General features: G+C 42.9%; 1 protein-coding gene across 2 annotated transcripts in view; it reads right to left on the reverse strand.

Annotated features, from left to right (window-relative positions):
* The window catches only part of LOC126262248 (cytochrome P450 6k1-like), a 247612-nt gene that overhangs the window by 135598 nt on the left and 87266 nt on the right, over positions 1-24748 (reverse strand). The gene's annotated exons all lie outside the window — the stretch shown is intronic.

The raw sequence follows: 24748 nt of genomic DNA on the forward strand, positions 1-24748 counted from the left end.
AGGCAGAGAGAAGAAAGAAAGGGAGAGAGAGAGAGAGAGAGAGAGAGAGAGAGAGAGAGAGAGAGAGAGAGAGAGAGAGTAGAAATAAAAGGGAGGAAGGGTGGAGAAAAACAGAAGAAAGAAAGGGGAGGAAGGGTGGGCAGAGAGAGAGAGGGAGAGAGAGAGAGTAGAAATAAAAGGGAGGAAGGGTGGAGAAAAAGAAAGGGGAGGAAGGGTGGGCAGAGAGAGAGAGAGAAAGAATGGCCGTGAGTTTGTGCAACACTGTGCGACGAGGCGAGGCGTGACGTCAGCAAGGAGTGGTCGTGCTCGGTAATTCGCATATCCGGAGTCCGGACAACAGACATGAAGCGAGTGTGTGACAGAGCAAGCAGTCATGTGGGACCGGCTACTAACTGCTAGGTCTCCCCTTCAGCAGGCGCAGCCGCGTCGTACCTCGTCAAACACAGAGCGTTGCAGCACTCCAGTGCTTACCTGAAGAGGGTGAGCAGCTTGGGGTTGATGGCCATGAGGACGGAGTTTGTTGCGGAAGTTTTGCTGGAAGAAGCGGCGGCCCCACTGCCTGAACGCCGCCTCCGGGTTGCGCTGGCAGTTCACCTCGACGCCGAACGCGACGGACGCGATGACGTCAGTGGCGAAGCGCGCACTCAGATCGCGCATCTCGACCACCTCCCCGCGGGATGCGGGCTCCTCCAGCACCTCCCCCATCTCGCGGCCGCAGTCCGCTAGCGACTGCAAGGCCGAGGGCGCACCACCATAGTAACTATGTCAAGCTTTTCATCACCAATAGCTGGGCGGACCGCAACTGGAATACTGTGCAAAACAGCACTTTACAGCTCTACCGAAATGAATGCGACATTTCAGGCACAGACAGGAGAGCATTTGAATTTTTCCCTGACATCAGACTGGTCGTGGCCCGTATGGCACCAAACTGTACAAAATCAAAAGACACACGAACTATAGTTGCACCTGTGCCAGGGTGTGAACTACCTGCTGTCACGGATCCACGATTCGGTTGTGAGGGTCTACAGTTCGTCACTGTCTCTCCACTTTCCCCCTACCGAAAACATAACTTGCTGTCACCCTCCTCGTTAAACGAGCCATAGACACCTGCGTCTTCATTAACAGAAACAGCCAAGTATGTACACGGACTGAGCCAAATCCATATGACTACTTTCCAGAACGAGACCGACAGTCCCATGGTGGCGTCGTGGGCACATGTCGTAATAAGAAAAGTATATAAACTGGGCAGAGACAAATGAGGGATCACACTAGTGATGATAAGAGCCGCGAATGGGGATATCGACTGACATAAGAGACTTTAACAAAGGGAAGACTGCTATGCAGCCGCCGAATGGGAACGAACTTCGGGCAAACAGCTAGTCGGCACTTAGAGCTACTCTGTCATGACTGTCAAGGAAAATGGTTGAAGGTAACAAGGCGTTGGACGCCCATGCCTCATCGCAGAACTTTGATGATGTTTGCTTTCCCTATAAAACAGGACTCCAACGTCCTTAAAAAAAAAATGGTTCAAATGGCTCTGAGCACTATGGGACTTAACATCTATGGTCATCAGTCCCCTAGAACTTAGAACTACTTAAACCTAACTAACCTAAGGACATCACACAACACCCAGCCATCACGAGGCGGAGAAAATCCCTGACCCCGCCGGGAATCGAACCCGGGAACCCGGGCGTGGGAAGCGAGAACGCTACCGCACGACCACGAGATGCGGACCCAACGTCCTTCCATGTTGACCCAACCACATCGTCAGTTATGTTTGTAGTGGACACGTCATCATTGACATGGAAACGTATCGCACAGTCAGATGAAGCACGTTTCGTGTTAAACCAGATTGATGGTCGTGACTGAAAACGCCATCATCCCAGCGAACAGCTGCACCAATCATGAAGTGCACCATAGATCGCAGACTGATAACGTCAGTTTTATGCTATGCAGGACATTCACCTGGGCTTCCGTAGGACTTTCGGCAGTAACCGAAAACAGCGAGACAGCTGTAGACTACGTCAACGTTGGCGAGGACCACCTGCATCCCTTCATAGCTGGTGTATTTTCCGATGGCTATGGCATCTTTCAGCAGGACAACTGTCTGTGTAAGAAGGGCAGAATCGTACTGCACGGGTTAGAGGAGCACGATGGTGAATTCACGTTGTTGTCCTTGCCTCCAAATTAGCCTGACCTGAAACTGGTGACATACATTTAGGAAGCTGTCGTAAACTATCCGCGTCCTCAGACCACTGACTTGTAATGCACGGGAACTGCGTGACCTGTGTGTAGGTGTCTGTTGGCACGTCCCTCTGGACACCTAACGAGGGCTTGTCACAACCACGCCACACAAAATCACTGATATATTGCGTTCTATAAGTCGACCAACCCGTTATTACAACGGTTTGGCCCATCAGTGCAGATGTTTTCGTTTCATCATTCTAGGGGCGTCCGAAATTGTTTTATACTTTATTTTTTCCCATCGTTCGTGGTGACTCATCATTACAGTTGCAAGTCTGCAACACTTTTGTCTAACTGTCGGTGGCAGGACAGTCACTAGAAGGGTAATTCCTGCACAGTACAGCCCCTTTTTTCCACCATCTGTCCATACGTTTGTAAACCCCCATGGTTTTTTGTAACATACAGTGCGTATATGTGGCTTGCTAATGTTGTCTCTGCAGCTGAATCCCCACACCCGTAAATGATAAAATCGACCCTGCCATCGAGAGCCTACACCTAGGGACTTACATAAAACGAATAACGAAATACTGTGTTATGGTTTTACTTCATTTTAGTCTACCGAATGAAACCAATTATTCCTATCGGGGAGCTACAAAAATGAATCACAACTTGACTACTGTAACTGATCAATTTAAAAAAAATTGGGTGCCAAAAGTAGTAGAAATATGAAAAAATGACAGAAGCTACCCTAAATGTAGTTTCGAGATTGGATGAACATTAGAGCGGGCTCCCCTTCATTAGACGGACACAAAGAGAGTTGCTGCTGATGTTTCTTTTTTTGAGTCATCAGTCTTCTGAATGGTTTGATGCGGCCTGCCACGAATTCCTCTGCTGTGCCAACCTCTTCAACTCAGAGTAGCACTTGCAACCTTACATCCTCAATTGTTTGCTCGATGTATTCCAGTCTCTGTCTTCCCCTACAGTTTTTGCCCGCTACAGCCTCCTCTAGTACCATGCGAGTCATTCCTTGAAGTCTTAACATATGTCCTGTCATCCTCTCCCTTCTCCTTATCAGTGTTTCCCATATATTCCTTTCCTCTCCGATTCTGTGCAGGACCTCTTCATTTGTTACCTTATCAGCCAACCTAATTTTCGACATTCTTTTGTAAAACCACATCTCAAATTCCTCGATTCTCTTCTGTTCCAGAGTCCATGTCTCACTACCATACAATGCTGTGCTCCAAACGTACATTCTCAGAAGTTTCTTACTCAAATTAATTCCTATGTTTGATACTAGTAGACTTCTGTTGGCCAGGAATGCCATTTTTGCCAGTGCTAGTCGGCTTTTGGTGTACTCCTTGCTCCGTCTGTCATTAGTTATTGTGGTATCCAGGTAGCAGAATTACTTAACTTCATCTACTTCGTGACCATGTATCCTGGTTTTAACTTTCTCGCTCTTCTCATTTCTACAACCTCTCATTACTTTCGTCTTTCTTCGATTTACTCTCAGTCTGTATTCTGTACTCATTAGACTGTTCATTCCGTTCAGCACTAAGGACAGCAATGTGATCCATTAGCGAAAAAGTGTCATTGATATCCTTTCACCTTGAATTTTAATTCTAGTCCTGAACATTTCTTTTATTTCCATCATTACTTCTTCCATGTACAGATTGAACAGTAGGGGCAAAAGACTACATCCCTGTCTTATACCATTGTTAATCCGACATTTCGTTCTCAGTCGTCCACTCTTATTCCCTCTTGTCTCTTGTACATACTGTATATTATCCTTCTCTCCCTATGACGTACCCCTATTTTTCTCTGAATTTCGAACATCTTGCACCATTTTACGTTGTCGAACGCTTTTTCCAGGTCGACAAATCCTATGAACGAGTCTTAATTTTTCTTTAGTCATGCTTCTATTATCAACTACTGATTAGCTGTGAGAAAGATAAGACGTAAACCCTGACTGGCACATCCAGAAGTAGCTCAGTGGACAATTGTGTGTAATTCAATACATTTACTGTGAGTGTTTTCCTATCTGCCGAACCGAAGCGCACATATCCCCTTCTGCAGTATGCCTAACATTTATACAGCGCCGATGATCTGCTCGTTGGTGCGTTGGTCACACTGCAGACAATGCGGCGTACTTGTAATTGTCTGCCTCCACAGTGGACGCAATATGCAGTCGACAACCTCGTAGGGCTGAAATTACCAGAATGCAATCTCCCACCTGCACTGCCCATGCTACAAGAGTTCTGTGGCCTCCAGCATTGTAAAGTACCGCCACCTCGCTCAGCTCTCTCTCAGGGCAGTAAATGTCCACCCCTGCAGGACATGACAACTGCCTTCCCAGCCCCTCTTGAGCCGAATGTGGCTTCTGAGGAATGTCTTGCCCGCATTGCCCTTTCTGTCAGCACTCAGCTCTATATAACTCCCAGGCGTGCAGTACTTCACAGCTTATTGGCAGGCCTACGTGATTATAGCCAATACCTACCACTGAATTAACTAACAATCCGATTGTACATAGTGAAAAGTGACCTAATACAAATATAAATCGAAAAGAAGTTGTTATTTTTGATGTGCTCTTCAGTTTGAACACTCGTTTGATGCAGCTCTCCATGCTACTCTACCTTGTGCGAGCCTCTTCATCTCCGAGTAACTACTGCAACCTACATCTATTTGAACCTGCTTACTGTTTTCATCTCTTCCGTTACGATTTTTATCACCCACACTTCTCACCAATACTAAATAGGTGATCCCTTGCATGTCTCAGAACGTGTCCCGTCAACCGATCCCTTCTTTTCAACAAAGTTGGGCCACAAATTCCTTGTCTCCCTAATTCCATTCATACCTCCTCATTACTTACTTGATCTACCCACCTAAATTACAACATTCTTATGTAGCACCACATTTCGAAACCTTCTATTGTCTTTCAGTCCATGCTGTTTATTGTCCATGTTTCACTTCCATTCACGGCTACACTCCCAACAAATACCTTCAGAAAAGACTTCCTGACACTTGAATCTGTATTCGATGTTAACAAATTTCTCTTCTTCTGAAATGCTTTTCTTGCCGTTGACAGTCTACATTTTATATCCTCTCCACTTCAGCCATCATCAGTTATTTTGTTGCCCAAATAGCAAAACTAATCTACTATTTTAAATGTCTCGTTTCCTAATCTAATTCTCTTAACATCATAGGACTTTATTCGAGTACATTACGTTATCATTGTTTTACTTTTCTTGATGTTCCTCTTATATCTTCCTTTTAAGACACTGTCCATTACATTTAGCTGTTCTTCCAAGTTCTCTGCAGTGTCTGACAGAATTACAATGTCATTAGCAAACCTGAAAGTTTGTATGTGTTCTCCCTCAACTTTAATTCCTATACCAAATTTTTCTTTGGTTTCTTGTACTAGTTGTTCAATGTACATACTGAATAGCACCAGGGACAGGCTACAACCGTATCTCACTCCCTTCTGAACTACTGCTTCCCTTTCATGCCCCTCGCCTCTTATAACTGCCGTCTGGTTTCGGTATTTTACTCCTGCTATCTTCAGCATTTCAAACATGGTATTCCAGTCAACGTTGCCAAATGGCTTCTCCAAGTACACAAATGCTATAAATGTACGTTTGTCTTTCCTTAACCAATCCTCTAAGGTAAGTCGGAGGGTTGGTATTGCCTAGCGTGTTCCTGTATTTCTCCGGAATCCAAACTGATCTTCCCTGAGATCTGCTCCTACAAGTTTTTTCACTCTTCTGTGAAGAATTCGTATTAGTATTATGCAACAATGAATTAATAAACTGATTGTCCAGTAATTTTCACATCTGTCAGCAACTGCTTTCTTTGGAATTGAATTACTACATTTTTCTTGAATTCTGAGGGTGCTTCGCCTGTCTCATATATCTTTCACACCAGATAGAAGAATTTGGTCATGGCTCTGTCATCGAAGGCTCTTCCAGAAGTTCTGAGGGAATATCGTGTACACCTGGGCCCTAGTTTATACTGACGTCTTTGACAGCTTTGTAAATTTCTTCTCGCATTGTAATAAGTCTCAACTCATCTTCTAGTACGTCCACTTTCCTTGCAATAACATTGCTTTCAAGTTCATTTCCCTTGTATAGGCCCTGTATAAACTGCTTCCATCTTTCAGCTTTCCCTTCTTTGCTTAGGACCTGTTTCTCATCTGAGCTTCTGATTTTTATACAAGTGCTTCTCTATACCCCAAAGGTCTCATTAATTTTCCTGTAGACGGTATGTGTCTTTGCCCTAGTGAAGTATGCTTCTAAATCCTTGCATTGGTCATGTAGCCATTCCTGCTTAGCAAATTTGCACTTCCTGTCAGTGTCTTAGACGTTTGTATTCCCTTTCGCCTACTTAGTTTGCTGCATTTTTAAATTTTATCCTTTCATCAATTAAAATGATCAAAGAAAAAACAAGCCACACTTGACGTCTTAATCCACATCGCCAACCATAAGTCAAGAGACTCAATCTCAGTGACGGCACCTCACCAATTGACTTACAAATAGAGGGCGTTCGACAATATGTACTAGTAGCTCTCAAGTCTCTGTCGCGTAAAACACGGAATCCCAGCACGGGTGGCCGAGTTAATTACAATTGTATTCCACGAAAGGCCTAAAACAGTGGCTCCTAACAAGTGGTTAACAAGTATGTTTTACCACAAGTAGGAGTTTTCAAGGAATTCATAATAAGGCAGGGCAAAATAACTGGGAATGACGAGGCACGTTATTCCATCACATGCCTCATCCGCAGAACAAGTAATCCGCAGAGTGGAGAACAGACTCGGCTTCATAAGGTTGATCACCGTTCTAGAACAAACGAAGTACCCTAGGAAACACTAATCAATAACCGTCCATAAAACCTACAATACAGCATGCAAAGCCAGTACACATGAACAGCCACACATATGGCACCTGTATAGAGAGGCGCATATTGCCGCTACGCAACAGATACAAGAAGGCCAATACAAAAAAAAAAGGCTGGACATTAATTTCCTACACTATTATGCACCACAAACGCCTCGGTAGTACATTGATTACGGGAGTGAAGAGATCATCATAGATGACACCAACATGCTAGGGACTAAGAATCTGTGCATTCCTCTACAGAAAAAAAAAGACAACGAATTAGACGCGATAGAGTAAGAGCTGAATAAAAGAGTACACCATACATTAAACATGAAAGCACCAGCTATCCAAACCTCTAAGAAAAATACAAGAATTGTGAAACTCCTTGAAACCAAGCAAAGCAACTTTAGAGTTACAAAACTCTAATCTGACCTCATGAAATTGAATAACAGAACAAAAATCTTGGATGAAGAGAATTTTGCGGCACGGTAGCCCGCCTACTCCCATAAGGAGCTGGAGGTGGAGTTGGAGCTTAGAGTTGGTTTGAGTGTGTGCTGTGAACAACCATAGCTCTCCAGAATGAAATCCAGAATCCGTAGATCTGTGCTCCACACTCTTGAGAAAGCTAATTAGAGAGACTGTCGGAAGCTCACACTAGTTTGCCTACAACCTTCCAGACCTTGAGATTAAAACAGCATATTTATATTAATGTTATGTTATTGCTGGTTTAGTTTCAGGGTCAACAAAAGCATTATTCGAATACTTCCGTGAATTGTGCAGCTGAAATTTCGTAACGAATCTCCGTATAAATTGTAACAAAATACTTGAAGATTCTTTTTGTATTTTTTTCAAATATCGGTTTACTTTGCACTGATAATCTGCTAACGGATGATGGGAAGCTTTCTGTATTTGCTATCCAAGAACCAGAAAAAAATTTCTAACCAAGTGTGGCGTTCTGAATTTCGTGCTCCACAAGATCTACTCGCCGTCGAGTTAACTCATTGCTGAAAGAATCTGGAATGAACGGCTCCACATCTGAAGTGTTTCCCCCTGTTACGTACAAAGAGTGTCCTATGGATTTCTTTCATTCCATGTGAGCCCAATCTCCAAAAAGAACTCCACCATACGCCTAACGTTATTTTATCAGTCACAGATAGCACCCGAAGACTCTTTGTCGACCTGCCAGAGAATCATTCACTGTCTGTCACGCCTCGAAACGAACTCCCACTCAACCACGAGTAAGGGCGCTCAGTTCTGGCAGAAACCGTGCCCACCACAGCAGCTGACCAGTCAGGGAGAACGTGGGACGTGCTGCACATCCATTGGCTCCCCACATCTAATTTCTCACACAGATCTCTAGTGGCAACAACCTCAAGCTGTGCGACCGAAGCTAGCACCACTTGGAGCTTTAATCAGAGGACTCCCCAAGCAAGGGCGAATTCGAATACAGCTTTCACTGTCCTCACTAAATAACTTGGTAACAGCCCAGATAATATGTAACCATCCCCACACTATCATCAATACTAAACGACTTGGTACAACTGAGATACTGTGTAACAGTCCCAGTTTGGTAACAACATAAAGCACATAACCATCCACACACTATCACTCTGAGCTCTACACGTCCACTATAAACAACTGGAAAAGTCACTGTTCCCCAGCTTTGTGGTGCACAATGACACTGGGCAAGGGAAGTCTTGGAATAGTATCAGGATCAGTGGCTGTGGGTTCTCTTCACTGACGTGTGCAGGATTTATTTCAAGTCTGATTATCGACTTAAATAAATGCGAAGACGCCCAGGTAGCAATGCACGTTACAGGCATGCAGAATCACAGGTTCATCAGTGTGATGGGTCACGCATGTTTGAGGCCAATATCATGACTGGATGCTGGACGCTTCTCTTCGCTATCGAGGGTCATTTGAGGACTGTGTAGTGTGAGGACAATATGACCTGTGGCCAGAATGGGCCACCATTGAAAAGAACTGGAGTCTTGTGCTCCAACACCCCCACCACTTTCTGAACAGCAGGCCAAGGAGGATACAGTCGCACATAAACCAAGCATTCTGCCCTAGAGGATCACACTGACTTTCTAGAGAACAAAGATATTTAGTTTCATTTTTTTTCATAAAGTCGTTATCCCATGATTCTACAAGCACCTTAGATCACGCTGTTGTACAGAAGATTGGGTTTGTAAGCATGAGTCATATAACACTCTTTCACTGTTGTCTGGTGGCACGTTTTGTGTGATGCCAGGCTGGAAAGATACAATAACCGAATTTGGGATTCAAGCACGTTATAGTTCGTGGGATGCTGCTACGGAATGTTCGATGTTACCCAGTAGTAGATTAAAATTTCACAAATGTGAAAGGATATGCAATATCGAAGTGACTGCATTTACTTTGATTATTCTTTTGTTCTCAAATTAGAGTAAACTTTTTCTTAGTTTAGTAAAGCTATTTCTCTGATCGCCTATACTCTACGTTCACACTTCGCAGATATGAGGCAAAACATTTTCGAGTAGTTTGCATACAGGAAATACGTAACTGAAAAAGTATATCTGTGGAATAAACCCTGCAGTTTCTCGTTAAAATTATATCAAAATTGATACGTGTAGAGTTCCAACTTCAAATGCAAATTTCATGAAGTGTCAACTGCATAAAATGGCCTTTTAAGATAGCAAAATCTGCGGCAGTATATGCACTTTAGGAGCATTTATCTCTGTTCATATAACGAGTCTGGTTAGGAATCGCAAGTGTAAGAGTTTGCGTGAAACCTGTTTATTTGAAATGTGAAGCAAATGTAAGCCATCTTGTTTGTTTCAGGCCAACGTTTCGGTGGAATATATTTCTTTAACCGACCGGGTCTCGTGATAGTGGACCCAGATTTGATCCGTACAATTCTCGTCAAGGACTTCTGGACCTTCCAGGACAGAGGAGTGAAGACGGACGAAAATGAACCTCTGAACGGCCACCTTTTTCTACTTGGCGGGAACAAATGGAGGAGGCTGCGTGTAAAGCTGACACCCACGTTCACTTCTGGCAAGATGAAGATGATGTTCCAGGTAAGGTGGCTCTCTCAGTACTTTCAACACACGGCGACCTCTTCGCCTAATTTAGCAGTATGCAGAAATGCCCCTAGACTTGCGGAGGACGTTGCGGACTTTCGACATGTGGCTTATGCTCTGATGTCCCAAGGGCCCGCTTCTGGCTTTAGGGTGTGGGCAGCTACGCACAAGTACCTCAGAAACATCTCAAAGAGTGAATGAGGTTGAGCAGCGGTTTCTGGAGTGCTTTCCGGAGACAGTGTTTTCGTGTAGAAGATACTGTTACGCAAGTGACTCAGGCCTCAGTCGAACCCTGAAAAATGTTTCACATGTCATTCATTTCATCTTCAGATAACTACGGGAACTCTGTCCTAATAACACGTCCACAGCTGTTCTCCTGGCTATACGTCTGCCTCATCTTTTCCCTAGAAGGAAGATGTCCATAAATATCAATTAATTGGTTCCAGTCAGTGACGCGTATGTAATGTAGTTTGATGTTCAATTTGAGCCTAATATATTTTAGATTTATTCGTGATTTCTGATTATTTGTGGAGTCTCAGGTTCTCGTTAAGCTGTATAAGCGAAAGTTCGCCGCAGTTCCTTTTGCGATCTCACTGCAGAGTTTTGTTTTTGATGACGCGATGTGTTAAGCACCCTCTATTTATTTATTTACTCGACTTTTCCTCTGCTAACAAAGGATAATGAGATATAACTAGCAGGTTCTTACATCGTACCCAGTAAATGAATCACATTGCGTTGCTCTTCACATGATTCCGTATATATACTATGTTCTACTTCCTTTGTTTTGAGTTGTGTTCATTAATTAAGTTTGGTGTTCTTCATTACTTCATATGGTTGAGTTTTCGATTCATTGTTGGATGACAATGAAAACGTCCATCAGCCCAACTAACAACAACACCGAATTCAGTTAGTTCACCTGTGTGGACGAAATATCTTCGGAACATGCAACACGTGTCCAAATTTAGTCATTAGAATGACTTCCCTACAGAGACTCAGGTGATGGAATAATATGCCTTGTTACTTGCATTACTGCGTCGTTATCCTCCGAACCTTGCATTGCTTGAACTTTTGCCGTTCTCACCATTCAATAATTAAATAAAAAATAAAAGTGACACACAAGAAAGTCATGTTGTTAAACAACCAAACCGCTATCGTATTCATTTCACAAGTGCGAAACGTCAACCAAACAATAATTAAGAAAGCCGTTTAAATATCGAAGAAAAAGTTTCTACATCTAGTTCGTATATGGAAGCTATGAGACCTCAAATAGTTGTTTGCAGTGATCGAGAGCTTCTTAATAACGGATCAGAAATGAGTCTGCATCTCGTATCCGACTCAGCTAACAGTACAAAAAGAAGAAGGAGGAATTAGTGAAGCTTTTTGGTGTCTCCTCTTACCTTTAAACTGCAGGTAAGCTTCATTCAGTTCGATCGGCCGGGACGTCTTTCCCACGAAGCTGTTGTACACATTGCCGAAGGGGAAACGCGGCTCGAGGTAGGGCACGCCCTTCCTCTGCCAGTACTTATAAGAGTACGAGAACCACGCGTACACTGCCGCCACTACCAGCGACAGGGCTACCAACACCTCGGTTAGCCACGACTCTGCATAGAAAGCCATGATGGCGATTCTGCAAAATAACATACAGGCATTACATTGGTTCTCATGTGCTTAGGGAAAAATTACTGTCAAGAATTTCACAGAAAATTGTTGATACCACTCAAGCCTTCCTGTCACTCTCTCTCTCTCTCTCTCTCTCTCTCTCTCTCTTTGTGTGTGTGTGTGAGAGAGAGAGAGAGAGAGAGAGAGAGAGAGAGAGTCCGTGCGCGCCTTCCCCAACCACCACTTCGCGCCCTCCGCCTTTTTCTTAACACCCACCCACCCATTCACACACACATACTCACACACACATACACACACACACACACACGCGCGCGCGTGCGCGAGCGTGCTGGCACACACACACATACATGACAAATTACGAAAGAAACCCCGCTAGAGAGAAGACGAGTGTACCCTATAGACTATACTTTAAATATATATATTGGCGACATTGGTAAACAATGGAAAAACATGATCAACCGAGGCACTAAAACAGGTCCTCATAACTAGATGAACACCATGATGTTCGCTGAGGACAATCCGAAAAGCTCTATAAATTGTCTAGACTTCTCATAGAAAGAGTAAGACAACGAATTTTAATGTAAAAGACCATGCGCTGCTGGTCATATTTTAGAGCGTATTTCCCGTTTTAATTTCTTTGGTTGTGCTGTAAGTTACGAGCTTGAATATTATATCCACACTAAATTAAATCAACATCATAGGATACAAAGAACACTAGGCAACAGAGTGCGGAAGTAAATGACAGTAAAACTGTATAAGTAATAGTTGCACTTGTTAGCACTCCTCGTTCAGTCTCGTTTACAATAAGAAAGAAAGACCTAACACATACACAGGCCACAGAGATGACATTCACAAGACGCAAGAGACGTTGCCAATCTCGGGGGATCTGATAAGAAATGAAAACATCAGAATTACTTTCAAACAAGTAAATCTTTTTTTACACAAAACTTGACCTCAAGCTCGCTACTTTGATACCTCATTTGTCCATTACCCACTCTTCGTATGAAAAGTCGGACGAATATCCATTTTGTAATTTCTGAGAAGTTTTGTTTATCATATATCATTTCTGACTCACTACAGCACGAAGATGCTGGATAAGGCAAATATCATGAGATAAGAAGCTGATGCTGATAATATCCAACTCTTAGAAAAATGGCCAAGTGTAGGCCATTATGAAGAAACCCTTTGTGGTACGTTATGGAAACAATTGTCACAAGACTTACGGCAAGAAATAATAAAAATGTCGAGCATAAATAAAACTTCACAAAGATAGGCCATGGGAGCTATAGCAACAGAGAATATTTATGAAATCAGTATACAGTGTATCTTTGTGGATTACAGGTTGTCGTGACGTTCTCTGTGGTATAGCCTCACTTATATCTCGCATCTGTGACAACTAACACACCTTCATTGCTTCAAGCTGGCACTTTTCCTGTCACACAGCTGGCTTTCATAGCTCTTCAGTGCCTCGACGTCGACGGGACGTTAAACCCACCTTCCTTAGATCCATAGACTTTCACAGGCACTTCAGGACATTAATTTCTCTGCCAGAACCTCAGTGAAACCATGATTTTAATTATATGAAAGGAAAGACACATTGATAACAATTTTTCAACCAATACTTTATAATGTGAACAAAAAGGTAACGCCAGTATAGATTGTTCCGCTGACGCTAATGGAAGACAAATGGTTATTCACACGTTGGGAATTAAATCTCCCCCATGCTCAAGCAAACAACGAACTATGCTCATGTTATTTTAATACACGAAAGAGAAATTGAGTGAACAAAAGAATATGGATAAGATCCGATGATGATATATACAGATAAAAATTTCGGTTATCACACCTGTGTAGCGTGCATTTGTAAGAATTCATCCCTAATTACGTGTCGACTAGGAGTGAAAGTCAACATTTGTGCCTAACATGAAGCTTTCCCACCGTTCATCAAAAGTGAACAGAGAGCGTCAAATGAATCGCTAAGACGAAATGCTGAAAGTCTCTGTTAAAACGATTTGTGGTTATGACATTCAAATAACCTGTTAATTGCAAGTAGTGACATTCTACCAGTAATTGCGATATTTATATGTACTGAAACAAAATTAAAGGATCAGTTTATAAATGTACATGTCAGAAACGTAGACACCAATTTACTCTTGTGGCTGATCTAGCACCTGAAGGTAGGCAAAACCCACTTATGGGGAGTCGAACGTGTTGCCTAATCCTCAGGAGTTGGAGAAGCCTGGAGACGAAATTAGTGTCAAAATTTCCCACAGGTACATTTTTGATGTGTTCAACAAAAATGTGAGGGTGCCACTGAGGAAGTTGCGGAACTGACGCGTCTCAGAGGGACCGTTTGCCGTTTTATTCACGTACATGATAATGCAGCATCCCCCTGTGATCATGCCACAGAAGGGAAAAAACAGAAGCCCTGAAAAAACATAAAACCAGTTTGCTGCTTCGGATCGCGGTTTGGTTTTCATCGAATGGTTCTGAACGGTTCCTAATGATTCCAATGGGTGTAACGGAGCAAAAACTGTGGTCACACTACACCACATAGGGGCAGATCGCGTTCAGTGTGGTTGCGGCCCTACGATGTCCTTACAGTAGAGCTGCAGCGTCCAGGGCAGCAACGTCAAACGTTGTGAAGAACGTCATCTTGTTGCTCAATGCACTGCAAAATTGTCATATTCGACGGTGAAATGCGTGGGGATCTACGTTCCAAGGGAAGGGTGGTTTCATTGACTCTCCCTGTGCTACCCAATGGAACTTTTAAGTATGGATTCTGAGTGGCTTAATGTCTGTAAAGTTTCCATCGGCCACCCACAAGAGAACCGTATGATTTCAACGCTGGATATCGTTTTTCAATTGCAGAGGCGTCAACATGAGCTTGTACAAAGGGAGCTCTGTTATCAAAACAACAGTAATGCTGCAGCTCGACTTCGAGAATATCACCGGCTGAAAGGATTACAAAAGGGTCCTCTTTCTCCATCTGTTGTGCGGAGCATGATGAACAAGTTCGAATCAACTGGAGAACTGGGCGTCGCTCCAGGAAGAGGCCGACAGTCGCTTGCATCAGAGGTGGTTGATGAAATCGCTGTTGCTATGGCAGACAACGCTTCGTGCATTTCCCGATCGTCAGGCAGTGGGCATGTTGTGTCACGACAGTTGAACACCCCCTAGTCCACACTACGGAAGGTGCTTCGAAATATTCTCAAATAGTATCCGTGCAAGATCCATATCGTACAGCAGCTTGCATCACTGGACGCACAACGACGTGTTGACTTCGCTCTCCACATTCTCGCAAGGATTGAAGTTGACGAGGGCTGGCCCTGGACCATCCTATGGACAGACGAAGCGGAGTTTTCTCTGACGAGTGTGGTGAACACACAGAATTCCCGAGTGTGGGGATCTTCGCCTCCAAACACTGGGCATGAAGTTCCTCTGTTTGTTGAACGTGTCACCGTATGGTGTAACTTCACGGCTACATTCATTATTGGTCCATTCTTTTTTGAAGAGGTTGACGCTCAAGGACAAAGACGTGCTGTGTGACTGGCCAGCGTTACTGCGATATGCTTCACTATCGTGTCATATCCGCCCTACACGAGAGAGACGCATTGAACACAACAGTTTACCTGCAAAATGCGCCGCACATCGCTCGTGAAGTTCACCTGCTTTTCCGAGACACCTTTGGAAATGACCATATTATCATCATGCTTAGCCTGCACGATCACCTCACTCCCTGTGATTTCTCGTTGGTGGGACTGCCTGAAGGACAGGCTTTATCAGGGGAGCACTCACATATGTTCTGAACTGAAGTGCAGCATATCAAGAGAGGTAGGCAACGTACCTACGGACATTCTTCTTTCTGCTGTGCAGAATGCAATCATACGCTGTCAGACTCTTCTGGATACCGATGGGCACCATATTGAGCCCCTTTTGTAGCAGTAATGGTACTGGTATAATGGTTTGATGTACGATAGCAGCACATTAAAAGTGTTTCAGTTGAATTGATTCTGCATTATTTCTCTTCCCCATGCCATTGACATTAATACTGCCATGTTTGGTAGTCGTACGGTAATTAGTTTCCGTGTTATAACGTGCTAAGTAGGGAAAGTTTAATTATAACCACCCATTAGTTATTGGTTTTTCAGACGTAGGTTTCAAAGTGCTTGCGGTAGTAAGTGATAATAATCTTACAAAGAGTAGACCTATAACGTATTTCTCAAACAAGCCTGAACTGAGTGTTGTATGTTCTCTGTGCATTAACAGAAGTGTATTAGGAATAACTGACGTAACCGAAAACTGATCGGTATACTTTTAAATTCCCTTTATTAGGTGGAAGCTCAATTTCACTTTTGCCAGCTCTGTTTTCAGGAATGCAAAAACTCTGGAATTTAGAATCTGATAAATTATGGTTTGTCACTGAAGGCACTCTGTACTTTTTCTCTAATAAAGCAAAATGTGAAATTGGTAGATATTGCTTTCAGTGACAGCATTGTGGGAGCATTAAAGATATTGCATCCATCTAATAACTTGAATACTTATACATGTACAGTATAGTTTATCAGAATTATTTCTTTGTGGTTGGAGGTTTCAAGGTAAAGATTCCTCCCAAAGGAATGATCAATTTCCAGATGCCTTTGACTAGTTCAAACACAGGTAAGCAGTTTATCTTTCTAAACAATTTTCTGACTTGGCTATGTCAAAATCTGTAGCAATATTTACGAGATAAACATTATCTGCTCTGAAGTTGTCTATACATTCCGTTCTCGAGATTACAAATTACTGTGTATGTGAACATTCTTCAGAATACAAACATCGAAAGATTACACATCTTTGATTCTCTCTCTCCACTAGACTCTGAGATGACTGTGTTAGCAGTTACTCGCCTGTAGTAACATACCACAGTGGTTACTCTGCATAAATGGTCATGATAAAATTGAAATGTGATGTATGCAAAGATAGTTTAGATTTTCATAAAGTCATGCATTATGAAGAGTCCTCCATGCTTCCAAAAAACTTCCATCAAGAAGGCTTACTCTATTCACGTCCATTTGTTGTTAATGTTGCATATATGGGTATATATAGTAATATCGCTCTTTCTAAGCTTGTCAGTCCTGCGTTTGAAAAAAAGTTGCAGCAGGAGAAAAAACAAAGACAATAGGCTACATCTACATATATACTCCGCTAGCCACCAAGCGGTGTGTGGCGGAGGGCACAATTCGCGCCAAAGTCATATTCCCCCCCCCCCCCCCCTTCCCTCACCCTGTTCTACTCGCAATCGCGCGAGGGAAGAACGACTATCTGAACGCTTCAGTACGAGCTCTTATTTCCCTTATCTTTGAATCATGATCATTGCGCGATTTGCAGGTTGGTGGTAATAATATGTGCTCTACATCCTAGGTGAAGATCGGATTTCGGAATTTAGTGAGCAGCCCTTCTGTTTAGCGCGCCGTCTATCTGCAAGTGCGTCCCACTTCAAACATTCAGTGATATTTGTAACGCTCTCGCGATGGCTAAATGTACCACTCACGAATCTTGCCACTCTTCTTTGGACCTACTCAATCTCTTGAATCAGACATAACTGGTAAGGGTCCCATACAGACGAATAATACTCTAAGACTGGACGAAATAACGTATTGTAAGCTATTTCCTTTGTTGAAGGACTGCAACGCTTCAGGATTCTACCAATAAACCGCAATCTAGAGTTCGCCTTACCCGCAACTTGTGTAATCTGATAATTCCATTTGAGATCATTTAGAATAGTCACACCCAGATACTTGACGGACGTTACCGCTTCCAAAGACTGGGCATTTATTTTGTACTCGTACATTAATGCGGATTTTCGCTTTGTTATACGCAGTAGGTTACACTTACTAATATTGAGAGATAACTGCCAGTCATTACACCACGCATTTATTTTCTGCAAATCCTCATTGATTTGTTCACAACTTTCGTGTGATACTACTTTCCTGTAGACTACAGCATCATCGGCAAACAGTCTAAGGCCGCTGTCAATACCATCAACCAGATCGTTTATGTAAATCGTAAAAAGCAGAGGACCTATTACGCTGCCCTGGGGCAGACCTGAAATTACGCATGTTTCTGTTGAAGTCACCCCGTTCAGGACGACATACTGCTCCATGTCTGTTAGAAAACTTTCCATCCAACCGCATATGTCATCGGATAGGCCGTAAGCGCGCACTTTTTGTAGCAAGCGACAGTGCGGAACTAAGTCGAACGCCTTTCGAAAGTCGAGAAATATCGCATCAACTTGGGAGCCGGTATCTAGAGCCTGTTGTATATCACGCACATGACCGCTGTTTCCTAAAACCGTTTCTGCAGATGAGCTTCTCAGAGTCTAGAAAGGTCATTATGTCTGAACACAAAATATGTTCCAAGATTCTACAACAAATCGATGTCAGTGAAATTGGCCGGTAATTAAGTGCTTCCGATTTTCTGCCCTTTTTATAGATTGCTATGATCTGGGCCTTCTTCCAGTCCCGTGGAACTTTCCGCCTTTACAATGATCTCTGATAGATGACGGATAAGAATAGTGCTATATTTGTAGCATAGTCAACATAAAATCTTACGGGGATACCGTCTGGACCATATGCCTTCCTGGCGTCTAAGGATCTTAAATGTTTTACAATCCCAGATACACTAAACACTGTGTCAGCCATCCTTTCGTTTGTTAGATAATTGAAAGGGGGAATGGTGCTGCAGTCCTCTATCGTAAATGAGTTTTTGAAAAGCTAGGTTTAAAATTTAGGGCTTCTGTTTATCATCATCACTTACATTACCCGTACTGTCACCAAGAGAAGGTATTGAATTATTTGTAGCGTTCATAGATTTTACGTACGACCAAAATTTTTTGGGGTTATTTTTAGAATCTTCAGATAAAATATTGCTTTCAAATTCATTAAGAGAATCTCTCATTGCCCTTCTGACAGCTGCTTTCATTTCGCATAATTTCTGTTTGTCAGCGGAGCAGTGACTACGTTTAAAACGACTGTGCAAAATTCTCTGCTTTCTCAGCAACTTCCTAATATGCTACAAGACTGATACTACATTATTTGTCATAAAATTATGAGCAGCTTGATTTGTGCGACGATCAAGACTGTCACATTCTCAAAATGATAATCTGCTTTGCAAAAAATTCATTATTGATAAACTACTGAATAAAAAAATGAAGCACCACAGGTACGCAGGCAAAAAGCAGCAAGAAGAGGAAGCTAGAAACTCTATTAAAAAGATAATGACAATTGTTTTTCGTCTGCCTCTTCCAATGATGCTGCTACAGAACTGAATACTTTTTATGGGTTGTAAGCTCGTTCAATGAACCTATCATTGCTTTGCTTCTTGGCTAAAAATTCTTATTGCATGCAGAATGTTTAATTACAACCATTCGGTATGTGTTAATAATGTACTTTGTCACATACAAGTGTCGCGATGACTCCTGCGAAAACCACAATATATTAGTAGTATTTTTCTTTCTGTGTCGATTTGTGCACTAACTGTTTATTAAATAATTCTGATGCACTATGTTGTCAGTAGATTAAGTGTTGTTCTTCACAGGAGCTATTTAAGTTGTGTTAGATAGATGCATAAGAGGTAGATTAACTTCTGTGAAAGTAGTCTCATCACAGTATAAGAAAAACGACGGTTACCTGAATTTTGAATGAAGTTACCACACAAAATTGTGTTAAGGTAAATGATTTGCGATGGCATAGGTAGTGATATGTTGCTACACTCTGCTATATCTATAGCTCTTGGCAAGCTACAGTGCTTGGGTGGACACCAGGCATGGATGTGTTACTGGGAGATATCCCAGAAGCAGAGGTCTTCAGATACACATTTAAGAATATACATAATATTACTAAATGAGAGATAATCAACGTTAATGGTTCAAATGGCTCTGAGCACTATGGGACTCAACATCTTAGGTCATAAGTCCCCTAGAACTTAGAACTACTTAAACCTAACTAACCTAAGGACATCACACACACCCATGCCCGAGGCAGGATTCGAACCTGCGACCGTAGCAGTCCCGCGGTTCCGGACTGCAGCGCCAGAACCGCTAGACCACCGCGGCCGGCAATCAACGTTAAAATCCACACACAAGAGCTGGACATCTGGAGGCAAACTGAACTGTTTTAAGAAATGTAAAGGGATATTGCTGCTATGAGCTGAGTTGCACTTGCGGGTCTAGTGACTATATTCATCTTCATATCGTAAAAGTGGATGACTGGTGCATAGGTTGCGAAAAATAGTAAACTGGTCTGGAAGAGTACATGTGCTCTAGCCCAGAATCATGAAAGTTCTCTTACCTTGGGTGGCTGATGTGGACCAATGACTTCTGAGTGTGCGAGTCCTTTTTCTTCGTCACGTTTTTGCCTTGGTATTTTGACTGGTCTTTGGACTTCTGGAGGTTTGCCCTCTGTTCGCTTTTTTAACGCCTTTTCCCTCAGTTTTTGGTTTTAAATTGTGGTCCTCTCTTTGGGTTTGACATCTACTTTCCAAATTTTACAGAGGTGCAGGCAGGTTGGGGAAGGACGCCTTACTGTGGTGAATGAACTCTTCACTGTGCACTGTTATCTATTGCACCCATCTATCGAGTGTACATATCTCTGCACCCAAAGTACAACACAGTAGCCAGTCCATCGTAGTGTGGTTGTCTTGTGCCTTCTCGGTGGTAGCCCTGTGACAGTGAACGGACAGCACTGCTGTAGTACCCACGTCAGCCAAGGAGTAGGCACCTATCCACGTTAAATGTGTGTGTGAAATCTTTTGGACTTAACTGCTGCGGTCATTAGTCCCTAAGCTTACACACTACTTAACCTAAATTATCCTAAGGACAAACTCACACAACCATGCCCGAGGGAGGACTCGAACCTCCGCCGGGATCAGCCGCACAGTCCATGACTGCAGCGCCTCAGACCGCTCGGCTAATCCCGCGCGGCCTATCCAGGTTACCAGGACTCCGGCCAACAACTACTGTGGCTGGTTGCCTTTGCCTTGGCTGTGTGGCTGTGTGGCCCATGGGGAAAGTCTCCGAAGAGTGGCTAGTGTCAGGGCGGATGATACCACAGTGAAATGGATCAAACTTAATGGTGGCTGTGCCAACAGTGACGCCTCAACATTGAGGAACAGTGATTTCAATGCAGAGTTTTACAATCTTATGGCATTTCAGTCTTTGACCATGCCTCAGGACGTAAGGAGGAATGGAAGTGGACAGTTTGCTGAGTTCTTGATTTGTTCCTGAACTGATAGTGTGGCTCTCGCTACAACGGAGTCACTGTTTTCCGTTGAAAATATTGAAGATCGTTTTGGGGAGGTTGCTGCAATAGAGAAGATGAGAAATGGTTCTTTGCTGATCAAAATGTCGCACGTCAATCAGCTGTGGGCACTTCAGGCCTGTGTCAAGAAGGGAGATACACCTGTCACCATTTATCCTCATAACATGCTAAATAGGTTTCAGGTTGTTATCTTCCATTGAGACCTAACGCTACAAACTGATGAAGAGCTGTGTATTAATCTGGCGTGGCGTGGAGTCCATTTTGTTCACAGCATCTAGAGGGGACCCATGGATAATAAAGCTCTTTTATCCTGGCCTCTGAAGGCAACATTTTATCTGAGAAGGTTAAGGTCAATTTTTGTAACTTTGACGTTAGGCCTTATTTTCCTCCTCCAATGAAACGTTTTAGGTATCTAAGGTTTGGACATATGTCCTCCCATCCCGCGAGGGCAGCCCTTACGACAAACCCTCTCAATGTATAAACGGTCTGGAACTTCAGTCTCCTCGTTCACTGCAATGATCAGTGTTTAAGAGGGAAGAGAAAATTCAAGAGTATAAAATGCTTGAACGCGTGTCTTATTGAGATTCAAAAGAAAACTTTGAAAGACTTCATGCGACTGATTTCGTCTGAAATTTGGAGACTGCTACTCAACAGTCTATACCTTACGTGATGGAAAGTTCTCGCACGACACCACCGGGTCTTGGTCTTATTCCATGGCCTGCCGTATAGCTGGAGGAAGGAATGTCAGCCCGCTCGCCCTCTAGCCCTCTATACCATCGGTTCGGTCAGACATGTCTAGTCGTCTTCTGGTGTAGTCAGGGACAGGGACACCTGTCAAGATGCTCCCCTCTCAAGACAATGACCAGCCGCCACAGGCTGTGGACCGAAGAGAAGTACTGTTCTCTTCGCTCCCAAAATAGAAGATGGGAAAATCTTCACAGAAATGGCAGTTTCACAAGGATAAGAACGATAAGCAGAAAGATAAACTACTCTCTGAGGCTTCTGATGTTCCACACCCCATTCCTGCAGATGTCGAGCCTATCCACTGATGACGGATCACACAATCAGGTGGTCTACTACCTGGTAGCGAAGTAATCACACACATCTCTTCCGTTTGGATCTTCCTCAGACCTCAATCCATCGCTCCTTCAATGGAACTGTAATGGCTACTATCGCTATCTGACCGAACTCTGTCATTTAATGGCTACTTACTCTGTAATTGGCACAGCACTTCAGGGAACACAGTTTGCGAGAACACGTCTCCCTGCTCTGAAAAACTACAAATTCTACGGTACCATTAGCGTTAATGTCGAGAGAACGCCTGGTGGGATCTGTACCCTCATACGGTCTGATTCTTCCAGAGAACAGGTGCCCCTTAACCCTTTCCACCCTGAGAGGAAATCACTTAAAATTTTATCTGATATACCATACATTATTACGTGTAGAATCAGGTAAAAATACTGAAAAAATTCCCATAGTGATAGTTTGTTCAAGAAGTCATCAGCATTATCGTGCTACTCAAAATTCAAACATGTATAAAACGCAAGTAGCATTTCATGGAAGTGTCTAGACACCTTACACACCTTAAGTGAAACATTCGCAGTCTAAAATGAAACAGGATTTTCCTTAAACTAATGAAATGTAGGAAAACAGAATGCATTTATCTCGGTAACGCATGGCTTTGTCTTGTCGTTGAAGTTTTAAATGATCTGTTGCACTCTGGTGGTCACAGCATGAAATAAGACAGCTGCCAAATGGAAGCTGGGAGCTCGCATCATCGCTGCAGTCTGGAGTGACGCAGAAACGCGATGTAGCTGAAACACGAAAAATTTATAATCGAACCCGCACGATTGTGCGAGCCAGAGTGGAAAGGGCTAATACTCCACTAGAGGCCACGACTGTTAGTGTCAACCAGTCAGTTCGTAAGACAAAATCTAACATTTATTTACATCCAGACAGATGTTTCCAATATCACGAGTTAGAGTGACTGGAAAAGCCATCTGACCTCTTCCTCTTATTGGGGGACTTTAAACCCCCGGCAAGCGAGCGTTTTATTATTGCACGAGCAGTCGCGCGGCGCATTTTGTACGCCACTTTCGCTCTTCAATTCTATAGTATTGACATTAATTAATTGTTCTTAAGGGTAGGTATAGTACCACTCAAAGTGATATTAATAATATCGAAAAAATAAATTTTACTGTGCAGTTAATACAAATAATTTATTATGAGCACAGTGGAAAATATCAAGAAATAATGTTAAATATTTAGCCAAGAAATGTCTTTACACTGTTGCTCACTTGTAGTGGGAAAGAACGTTTCGTTATTTAAAATGGCTGCTAATTATATTTTATTTAGAAAAGTTGATATACATCCAAACACATAAATTACATAGTTCTAAAAATCTATATTTTGCTGTCAGCGTTGAAAATTAAGATATTCATAGTGAATGCATACGGAAGCCATATTGAAACAGCTTACAGACAGGCCATGTACACTACTTAGTAATTTAAGAGATGTCAAGATTCAAATCACTAATCATCAGCGTTTGCAGGTGTAACTTGGCACTTTTCACAGGTGTAACTAACACTTGTATGCATCCTGCAAACAAAACTATTACAAGAATCACACGTTATTGTTGTTTTAATATTCTTGGCTCTTCCACATTCTTGGCTCTTCCACAAATAACAAAGCGCCCCTGTTTCTTAGCCGAATGCTTCTCAACTTGCTCAGATGTTGACGGTACCTTTGAAGGAACAGCGATATGTCCTAGTGAAGGCTCTGAATTTTGGCTCTTTCTATTAGATGTAGTTTCATGAGGTCATAAGCCAGGTTCTTCAGAAATATTCTTCTCGCAACCTTTCGATTTTGTCCATTTGAGGATCTGGGCGTTGATACCAGCAATTTCCATTACAGCGAAAAAGATCACCAAAGGGCACCTTCTCGTTACACGAACCACAGAATATTTGCCACAAATCTGGGTGACTGTATCAACGCCACCCTTAGTGGGATTGTAATCTAACACAACCTCTGGCTTTCCAGAATCTTCGTCGATAGTACCTGAATCATTCAAAATTGACAACAACCAAACTGCCTTGTTCTTCTTCGGTACGAAGGAAACCAACGTCAGATAGTTTTTATATCCGAAGACGGATGAACCAGGTACTCGATTTTTCTTAGGCAGTAATTTCAAGGGAATTTCCTGTTTATTCTCTCAGAGTTTCCCAGTACACGTATGCCTTTTACCTAACAGCGACATAGCCAAGGGGCGACTTGTATACCAATTGTCGGTAGTTATGTTCCTGTTGGATCACTCTATATGATTCATAAGTCCGTGAACTATTTCCGACGCTGAATTTGAGACTGCATAAGGTCCTTCGGGCTGCTTTCTACAATATACCTCAAGGTTGCTCGTAAAAATACTTCCCCTTAATGCCATATATGGCAGGTTTGTTGGAGATATATTGCACAAATCCACAACGACCACGAAAAGCTTTGAAGTTTCTCATCAGTGGTTACAAACTCATCGATGCTGTACGTACTTTTGGAACTGGTTACAAACTCATCCAGAATTTAACGTACTGCGACCAACTGATCAGATCTTCTCCTCTCTTCTACATCTACATTTATACTCCGCAAGCCACCCGACCTGTCATTACCTCCCTTTCCTGTTCCAGTCGCGTATGGTTCGCGGAAGAACGACTGCCGGAAAGCC

This window comes from Schistocerca nitens, chromosome 6 (assembly GCF_023898315.1).
Source record: "Schistocerca nitens isolate TAMUIC-IGC-003100 chromosome 6, iqSchNite1.1, whole genome shotgun sequence".
Classification (NCBI taxonomy): Eukaryota; Metazoa; Arthropoda; class Insecta; order Orthoptera; family Acrididae; genus Schistocerca; species Schistocerca nitens.